Here is a 10,546-nt window from a genome sequence, read left to right on the forward strand (position 1 = left end):
GGGATGTGAAGGTGAAGTTTAAACAGCCTGTGATATGTTATGGTGTTATTATGGGATGTGAAGGTGAAGTTTAAACTCTGTGATATGATGTTATGATGTTATTATGGGATGTGAAGGTGAAGTTTAAACAGCCTGTGATATGTTATGATGTTATTATGGGATGTGAAGGTGAAGTTTAAACTCTGTGATATGTTATGATGTTATTATGGGATGTGAAGGTGAAGTTTAAACTCTGTGATATGATGTTATGATGTTATTATGGGATGTGAAGGTGAAGTTTAAACTCTGTGATATGTTATGATGTTATTATGGGATGTGAAGGTGAAGTTTAAACAGCCTGTGATATGTTATGATGTTATTATGGGATGTGAAGGTGAAGTTTAAACAGCCTGTGATATGTTATGATGTTATTATGGGATGTGAAGGTGAAGTTTAAACAGCCTGTGATATGTTATGATGTTATTATGGGATGTGAAGGTGAAGTTTAAACAGCCTGTGATATGTTATGATGTTATTATGGGATGTAAAGGTGAAGTTTAAACAGCCTGTGATATGTTATCATGTTATTATGGGATGTGAAGGTGAAGTTTAAACTCTGTGATATGTTATGATGTTATTATGGGATGTGAAGGTGAAGTTTAAACAGCCTGTGATATGTTATGATGTTATTATGGGATGTGAAGGTGAAGTTTAAACAGCCTAGTGATATGTTATGATGTTATTATGGGATGTGAAGGTGAAGTTTAAACAGCCTGTGATATGATGTTATGATGTTATGATGTTATTATGGGATGTAAAGGTGAAGTTTAAACAGCCTAGTGATATGTTATGATGTTATTATGGGATGTGAAGGTGAAGTTTAAACAGCCTGTGATATGTTATGATGTTATTATGGGATGTGAAGGTGAAGTTTAAACAGCCTGTGATATGATGTTATTGTGTTATTATGGGATGTGAAGGTGAAGTTTAAACAGCCTGTGATATGTTATGATGTTATTATGGGATGTGAAGGTGAAGTTTAAACAGCCTGTGATATGTTATGATGTTATTATGGGATGTGAAGGTGAAGTTTAAACAGCCTGTGATATGATGTTATGATGTTATTATGGGATGTGAAGGTGAAGTTTAAACTCTGTGATATGTTATGATGTTATTATGGGATGTGAAGGTGAAGTTTAAACAGCCTGTGATATGATGTTATGATGTTATTATGGGATGTGAAGCTGAAGTTTAAACTCTGTGATATGTTATGATGTTATTGTGTTATTATGGGATGTGAAGGTGAAGTTTAAACAGCCTGTGATATGATGTTATGATGTTATTATGGGATGTGAAGGTGAAGTTTAAACAGCCTGTGATATGTTATGATGTTATTATGGGATGTGAAGGTGAAGTTTAAACAGCCTGTGATATGATGTTATGATGTTATTATGGGATGTGAAGGTGAAGTTTAAACAGCCTGTGATATGTTATGATGTTATTATGGGATGTGAAGGTGAAGTTTAAACAGCCTGTGATATGTTATGATGTTATTATGGGATGTGAAGGTGAAGTTTAAACAGCCTGTGATATGTTATGATGTTATTATGGGATGTGAAGGTGAAGTTTAAACAGCCTGTGATATGTTATGATGTTATTATGGGATGTGAAGGTGAAGTTTAAACAGCCTGTGATATGATGTTATTGTGTTATTATGGGATGTGAAGGTGAAGTTTAAACAGCCTGTGATATGTTATTGTGTTATTATGGGATGTGAAGGTGAAGTTTAAACAGCCTGTGATATGATGTTATTGTGTTATTATGGGATGTGAAGGTGAAGTTTAAACAGCCTGTGATATGTTATGATGTTATTATGGGATGTGAAGGTGAAGTTTAAACAGCCTGTGATATGTTATGATGTTATTATGGGATGTGAAGGTGAAGTTTAAACTCAGTGATATGATGTTATTGTGTTATTATGGGATGTGAAGGTGAAGTTTAAACAGCCTGTGATATGTTATGATGTTATTATGGGATGTGAAGGTGAAGTTTAAACTCAGTGATATGATGTTATTGTGTTATTATGGGATGTGAAGGTGAAGTTTAAACAGCCTGTGATATGATGTTATTGTGTTATTATGGGATGTGAAGGTGAAGTTTAAACAGCCTGTGATATGATGTTATTGTGTTATTATGGGATGTGAAGGTGAAGTTTAAACAGCCTGTGATATGATGTTATTGTGTTATTATGGGATGTGAAGGTGAAGTTTAAACAGCCTGTGATATGTTATGATGTTATTATGGGATGTGAAGGTGAAGTTTAAACAGCCTGTGATATGTTATGATGTTATTATGGGATGTGAAGGTGAAGTTTAAACAGCCTGTGATATGTTATGATGTTATTATGGGATGTGAAGGTGAAGTTTAAACAGCCTGTGATATGTTATGATGTTATGATGTTATTATGGGATGTGAAGGTGAAGTTTAAACAGCCTGTGATATGTTATGATGTTATTATGGGATGTGAAGGTGAAGTTTAAACAGCCTGTGATATGATGTTATTGTGTTATTATGGGATGTGAAGGTGAAGTTTAAACAGCCTGTGATATGATGTTATTGTGTTATTATGGGATGTGAAGGTGAAGTTTAAACAGCCTAGTGATATGTTATGATGTTATTATGGGATGTGAAGGTGAAGTTTAAACAGCCTGTGATATGATGTTATTGTGTTATTATGGGATGTGAAGGTGAAGTTTAAACAGCCTAGTGATATGTTATGATGTTATTATGGGATGTGAAGGTGAAGTTTAAACAGCCTGTGATATGTTATGATGTTATTATGGGATGTGAAGGTGAAGTTTAAACAGCCTGTGATATGATGTTATTGTGTTATTATGGGATGTGAAGGTGAAGTTTAAACAGCCTGTGATATGTTATGATGTTATTATGGGATGTGAAGGTGAAGTTTAAACAGCCTGTGATATGTTATGATGTTATTATGGGATGTGAAGGTGAAGTTTAAACAGCCTGTGATATGATGTTATTGTGTTATTATGGGATGTGAAGGTGAAGTTTAAACAGCCTGTGATATGTTATGATGTTATTATGGGATGTGAAGGTGAAGTTTAAACTCTGTGATATGTTGTTATGATGTTATTATGGGATGTGAAGGTGAAGTTTAAACAGCCTGTGATATGTTATGATGTTATTATGGGATGTGAAGGTGAAGTTTAAACAGCCTGTGATATGATGTTATTGTGTTATTATGGGATGTGAAGGTGAAGTTTAAACAGCCTGTGATATGTTGTTATGATGTTATTATGGGATGTGAAGGTGAAGTTTAAACAGCCTGTGATATGTTATGATGTTATTATGGGATGTGAAGGTGAAGTTTAAACAGCCTGTGATATGATGTTATTGTGTTATTATGGGATGTGAAGGTGAAGTTTAAACAGCCTGTGATATGTTATGATGTTATTATGGGATGTGAAGGTGAAGTTTAAACAGCCTGTGATATGATGTTATTGTGTTATTATGGGATGTGAAGGTGAAGTTTAAACAGCCTGTGATATGTTATGATGTTATTATGGGATGTGAAGGTGAAGTTTAAACAGCCTGTGATATGTTATGATGTTATTATGGGATGTGAAGGTGAAGTTTAAACAGCCTGTGATATGTTATTGTGTTATTATGGGATGTGAAGGTGAAGTTTAAACAGCCTGTGATATGTTATGATGTTATTATGGGATGTGAAGGTGAAGTTTAAACAGCCTGTGATATGATGTTATGATGTTATTATGGGATGTAAAGCTGAAGTTTAAACTCTGTGATATGTTATGATGTTATTATGGGATGTGAAGGTGAAGTTTAAACAGCCTGTGATATGTTATGATGTTATTATGGGATGTGAAGGTGAAGTTTAAACAGCCTGTGATATGTTATGATGTTATTATGGGATGTGAAGGTGAAGTTTAAACAGCCTGTGATATGTTATGATGTTATTATGTTATTATGGGATGTGAAGGTGAAGTTTAAACTCAGTGATATTTAGTCTCCAACAGAGTCACTTCTGTTTCCTGAGTCGTTGTTGTTGCTTCACTTCTGTTGCACAACAGGATTAGAGAGAGAGAGTGTGTGTGTGTGTGTGTGTGTGTGTGTGTGTGTGTGTGTGTGTGTGTGTGTGTGTGTGTGTGTGTGTGTGTGTGTGTGTGTGTGTGTGTCTGTGTGTGTGTGTGTGTGTGTGTTGGGTTCAGGTTCTGCAGGATTTGAACTGTTGACACCGCCCTGTCTCAGTCTGTGTGTCTGTCTGTGTGTGTCTGTCTGTGTGTAGTTGTGTGTCTGTGTGTAGTTGTGTGTCTGTCTGTGTAGTTGTGTGTAGTTGTGTGTCTGTGTGTGTAGTTGTGTGTCTGTGTGTGTCTGTCTGTGTGTAGTTGTGTGTCTGTGTGTGTAGTTGTGTGTCTGTCTGTGTAGTTGTGTGTCTGTGTGTGTAGTTGTGTGTCTGTCTGTGTAGTTGTGTGTCTGTGTGTGTAGTTGTGTGTCTGTGTGTAGTTGTGTGTCTGTGTGTAGTTGTGTGTCTGTCTGTGTAGTTGTGTGTCTGTGTGTGTAGTTGTGTGTCTGTCTGTATAGTTGTGTGTCTGTGTGTGTAGTTGTGTGTCTGTGTGTAGTTGTGTGTCTGTGTGTGTAGTTGTGTGTCTGTCTGTATAGTTGTGTGTAGTTGTGTGTCTGTGTGTGTAGTTGTGTGTCTGTGTGTGTCTGTCTGTGTGTAGTTGTGTGTCTGTGTGTAGTTGTGTGTCTGTGTGTGTAGTTGTGTGTCTGTCTGTGTAGTTGTGTGTCTGTGTGTGTAGTTGTGTGTCTGTCTGTATAGTTGTGTGTCTGTGTGTGTAGTTGTGTGTCTGTGTGTAGTTGTGTGTCTGTGTGTAGTTGTGTGTCTGTCTGTGTAGTTGTGTGTCTGTGTGTGTAGTTGTGTGTCTGTCTGTATAGTTGTGTGTCTGTGTGTGTAGTTGTGTGTCTGTGTGTAGTTGTGTGTCTGTGTGTGTCTGTCTGTGTAGTTGTGTGTAGTTGTGTGTCTGTGTGTGTCTGTGTGTGTAGTTGTGTGTCTGTCTGTGTAGTTGTGTGTCTGTCTGTGTGTAGTTGTGTGTCTGTCTGTGTGTAGTTGTGTGTCTGTGTGTGTCTGTGTGTGTAGTTGTGTGTAGTTGTCTGTCTGTGTGTAGTTGTGTGTCTGTGTGTAGTTGTGTGTCTGTCTGTGTGTAGTTGTGTGTCTGTCTGTGTGTGTAGTTGTGTGTCTGTCTGTGTGTGTAGTTGTGTGTCTGTGTGTAGTTGTGTGTCTGTCTGTGTGTAGTTGTGTGTCTGTCTGTGTGTGTAGTTGTGTGTCTGTGTGTAGTTGTGTGTCTGTCTGTGTAGTTGTGTGTCTGTGTGTAGTTGTGTGTCTGTCTGTGTAGTTGTGTGTCTGTCTGTGTGTAGTTGTGTGTCTGTCTGTGTAGTTGTGTGTCTGTGTGTAGTTGTGTGTCTGTCTGTGTAGTTGTGTGTCTGTCTGTGTGTAGTTGTGTGTCTGTCTGTGTAGTTGTGTGTAGTTGTCTGTCTGTGTGTAGTTGTGTGTCTGTGTGTGTAGTTGTGTGTCTGTGTGTAGTTGTGTGTCTGTGTGTGTAGTTGTGTGTCTGTCTGTGTGTAGTTGTGTGTCTGTCTGTGTAGTTGTGTGTAGTTGTCTGTCTGTGTGTAGTTGTGTGTCTGTGTGTGTAGTTGTGTGTCTGTGTGTAGTTGTGTGTCTGTGTGTGTAGTTGTGTGTAGTTGTGTGTCTGTCTGTGTAGTTGTGTGTAGTTGTGTGTCTGTGTGTCTGAACACTAAACAACAACAACCACGTGACGTCAGGGTTGTAGAGACTCACGTTCATGTGCGCGCGGCCTCCGGATCAGCGTGACGTCATCGGTGAGACAATCGGTCCATTGTAACCGGAGCAACAAACGGCCGCGCGCTGCGCATGCGCGTCCGCGGCGGAGCAGCGCGCGGGGCCGCGGGAGCGCGCAGCACGAGTTCACAGAGTAAAAAGTTTCTTCATCAGGAGCGAAAACAACAACAACAACAACAACAACAACAACAACAACTTCTTCTTCTCCTCCTCCGGTCCGCGAGGAGACAGGAAGTCTCTGTCTCTCTCTTCTTCTCTTCTCTTCCTCTCTCTCTTCTTCTCTTCTCTTCCTCTCTCTCTCTCTCTGCTCTCAGCCAATCAGCGAGCAGCAGCTTCCTCCTCCTCCTCTTCCTCTTCCTCACCGCCTGGTCCGGGTCCTGGTCCTGGTCCGGGTTCGAGTCCGGATCAGCATCTCTCTCTGGTTCCTACAGGTCCGCTCGGGGCCGCGCTGCGCGTCACCGAGCCGAGGCGGGAGCGAGCCGCGCTGCGCGTGCCTGTGTCTCCGAGGGAGGAGCAGGAGGAGGAGGAGGGGGGGGGGGGGGGGGGGGGGGGGGGGCTGTTTTATTCTCAACATGATAATGAAGTTTTGAAAAGAAAAAGTTATTGATCTGCATTGATTCAATAGAAATCGATTGGAAATGAACAGATTATTATGATTATGATCATTTAAAGGGTTAAAACATTTATATACATTATTAGTCTGAGAGGAGAAAGAACTGAACGTCTCTCTTTTCTTTTATTTCATTCTACAACAGAGCTCATTAATCTGAATGTAGAACTTTACAGTGATTAAAGGGTTATTACACTGAAGAAAAGTTTTGACTGTAGTGACGTCACTTGTCCGGCGCTCTGCCGCCCTCTGCTGGTCACATGACGTCACTACACTACTCCTCTCACGTCTTTACGTCTCACCTGATTCATATAGTAGTAGCCTACATTTTGGAAAGAACTTGAGAATTATATATTGTGTAAAACAAAACATAAAATCAACATTGAGGGGAAGAACGTTATCACTTATTTTGATTTCAAAGGAAAAGAAACTATGTACTATAGTAAACCTTTATATTTTATTGGGGAAGTTCCATATTCATAAATGTAAATTTCAAAATTCTTCACCTTCATTTAAGTTGTTTTTGATTGAAGTTGATTATTATTTTAAGTCTCTTAATTTAGTTACAAACCGGAAATGTATAGCAATAACGACCATACATTCAGAGATGTTTGGTGAATGATCTTGTCACAGTGGCCATAATTGTGGTTTGCACGGGATACGAGGCCTGTCATTGTTTTCCTTTATTGTTAATTTAACTGTCTTTTATTTTTTGATTTTATTTTAATCTATTTCAATTAACCTAAATTGTTATGCTGTCATAATTGTAAATTTATTGTTGATGTTGTAGCGAATGTGAGCTGGAAAAGCTGAAATGTTGTTGTTGTTACAACTTGAAATAAAGATTTAAAAAAAAAAAAAACGTCTCACCTGATGACGTCACGGCGGCGGTGTGACGTCAGGGTCAGTGGTGTTTGACAGAATGTCCCTTTAATCAGCTCTGCTACAGTGATATGAAGTCATTTATTCACCTAACAACCGTCTACAAACATGTAGCCTAGCGTTTCCATGACGACTGAACCAGTGAACCAGCAGGTTGTTCAGTTCACCTGTAAAGGTTAGAGAGCATTAAAGGTGCATTCTGACATCTAATCCACAAGACAAATGATGTATACATAAACACACACAATGTAGGGTGAATATGGGTAAAGTGGGACAGTTAAGCTTAATCATGTTTATCTTTACATGTGTATACTTCTATTACTAAAAATCATCATTGAGCTAATCATAGGTATGTATGAGATTAAAAAAGAGTGGTTCTGTGTGGATGACATCACTTCCAGGGGGGGGAGGGGGCTCACCATATTCAACTACCTCCACAGTGAAACAGGGTGGGAGCTAAAATGACATAGCGTTCTTAGCTGAAAGATGTTAGTGTTCTAGAAATAAGCAAACTGGTGGATAGTTTGTAATTGTGATATATTTTGTTAGGGGGTGTAATGGTGATTCATCATTTTTAAAAATCACATCCATGTGAGTCTTACATTTTTAAAGTGGCATTTTGCTACTGTCCCAGTCTACCAATGTGCTATTGGCAAACTGGGACAATCATTTAAGTCATTCTAAAGGTAGAAATAAGTTCCACTTTTATTCATCCCCCATAAATTTAGCTATGGCTAGCTAGATATATAAACAAATTTACTTAAATTGCATAAATCAAGGTAGCTACAATGAAAATGATGCTTGTGATGCTTAGCTAGCCTATCCTAGCTAGCTAGTAGGCTAATGCTAATTGGCCTAATCCTATTTCAGAATCCAATGGCAGAAAAGAGCAGAACAGGGACAAGGAAAATAAAGATTTTAAAATAAAATTGTATTTTTAATAAAAACGTTAATATTTCTATTCATTAGAAATTAATTGTTGTTGTTTATATTATTGTGTTTAAATAGAAATGGAGGTGTCCCAGTTTGCCAATATATGGTGTCCCACTTTACCAATAGTGCCTCAAAATTTTGGTTTTGGGTCAATTTTTTTTGGGTGAAGGGTCATTCATCCAGTGTTTAATGTTTCTTTGTTTTTTCTTCTACATAGTATAGGAGAGATCTTAAGCTATTTAGAATGGTATCATATGATGGGCTAAGACATTTGGTTCATAATCAAAAAGGATGTTGAAGGTAGATTTTCAGAAAGTGTCCCAGTTTACCCATATTCACCCTATACAGTATATAGGCCTATGCATATATATATTTATACCATGGTCTGGGTGAATCCTCGATTCTGATTGGCTGCGGGGTGTGATAATGGACACCCATAAAGATGTTCCGGTCAAATAGCCTGATTACGTTCTAAATATTACTGCGCTGGCTCAAACGCTTGTTGGTAACCACGGCAACGGACACTCGGACCATAACAACTTTTTTCCAGCGCATCACGGCACTGGAGTCTGTAAACACACCAGCGGTAAGAAGTAAAACTTTGTGTCACGTAACATTTGAGCCGTCACCTCCCTTCACTCATCATCCATCAGGCTGTGGCAGAGTCACTATGGCAACAGGGCCGTTGTCTAGGGGAGAAAGGTGGTGATAACTCTAGGGGCCCAGCACCCAGTGGGGCCCATAAAAAACCCCAGTAGTCTAATCTTTGTATGACTGAATTATTCTGCTTAGACCCTGACTAATACTCACAGTAATGCTGCATTAGCATCAAAACAAAGTAGGCTGAATAAAACATGATAATACATACGTAGTCTAAGAAAAAAAAGTGGAAAAGTCAGGGGCCCAGTTTAGTATTCTTTCAGGGGGCCCAGAATTCATAGCAACGGCCCTGCCTGGCTGTACGCCGCTGCGGTCACAGCCGGTCCCTCTTTTTATTTTTATTTTATTGCAGACGAGTGTTATAAATAGTCCGCTCGGCTCAGCCGCTTAACGACGTGATTTGAACGGTAAAAACAACATTAAATTATAAGTAATTGATTTTATCTGGTAAGTGACCATGGTATAAGCGGGATAACGCCCTTCCAGGTGTCCGAGGTTCACGCCTTCGCGTTGTCCATTCATTTCTGATAATGGACTAGGGCTGTCAGTTTTTAGAAAAATGAGGTTCCAACGATTATTAAATGACCCGTAATTCGTTCGGATATTTAAGCAATATATCACGACAGACCGTGGTATATGCTCATTATACCACGGCTAAGGGGCGTTGTTCAGCCCGACGCGAAGCGGAGGGACGACAACCCCCTTAGAGTACCACGGACTGGAGTGATATATTGCTTTTATAAAACGGTTACGAATAAAGGCAATATAAAAGAGGGATACGCAATCAATTTCATGTAGTTTTATTCAACCAGAAATACATATTATCCAATAAAATAGCCTCACTGTGGAAAAAATAGTCCCACCTCTCCAGACGTTAGCTCCTAGTTAGCTCTGCATCTCGTCTTTTCCTCCGCTTTTTTTCAGGTGAAAGTCACTGCTCAATCCCCTCTACCATTGTTAACCCTCTGGAGGTCAAAGTTCACCTTAAACATGTGGATTCAACTACTTTAGTCCGTTTTTTAACATCGTAAAAACATCAACTGTCTGTTGCTACGGACTGCAACAGTCCGTTGTCATGGATACATGACAACAACTTCCATTCATACCAGTCATACGTGCCTGAGGCGGAGTGATAGCCTACGCTGTGATAAGGCTTTAGAATAGTAGCCGTGGTAACTGCTCATTATACCACGGTTAACAACCAATCAGATCGCAGGATTTCACCTTTACGTTTTATATATTCGAATATTACCCCCCCCCCCCGCCGCGCCGCCGCAGCACGCACAGTCGCGGTGTTTTATTTTGAAAATTGACCGGATACTCTCGTTGTTTCATGTGTGACTTCCTGCCCAGCTTGACGCGATCGCTCGCGGCTCAATAGACCAGACGCTGCAGGGCGCGAGCCGGCCGCGGAGCTGCACGCCGCGACACCACACCAGCGGTTAATATGGGCACAGAAAGTAAACTGGCTCCGCTTCTCGGCTCTTCTCGGCTCTTCTCGGCCCTTCCGCGTCCGGTGGACGTTCGGCGGCGCTATGCAGGCACCGGGCACTGCAGCCAAAGACGGTAGATAGAGTATC

This window comes from Trachurus japonicus, chromosome 18 (assembly GCF_045865225.1).
Source record: "Trachurus japonicus isolate A0001 chromosome 18, Traja_1.0".
In the NCBI taxonomy this organism is placed as follows: domain Eukaryota; kingdom Metazoa; phylum Chordata; class Actinopteri; order Carangiformes; family Carangidae; genus Trachurus; species Trachurus japonicus.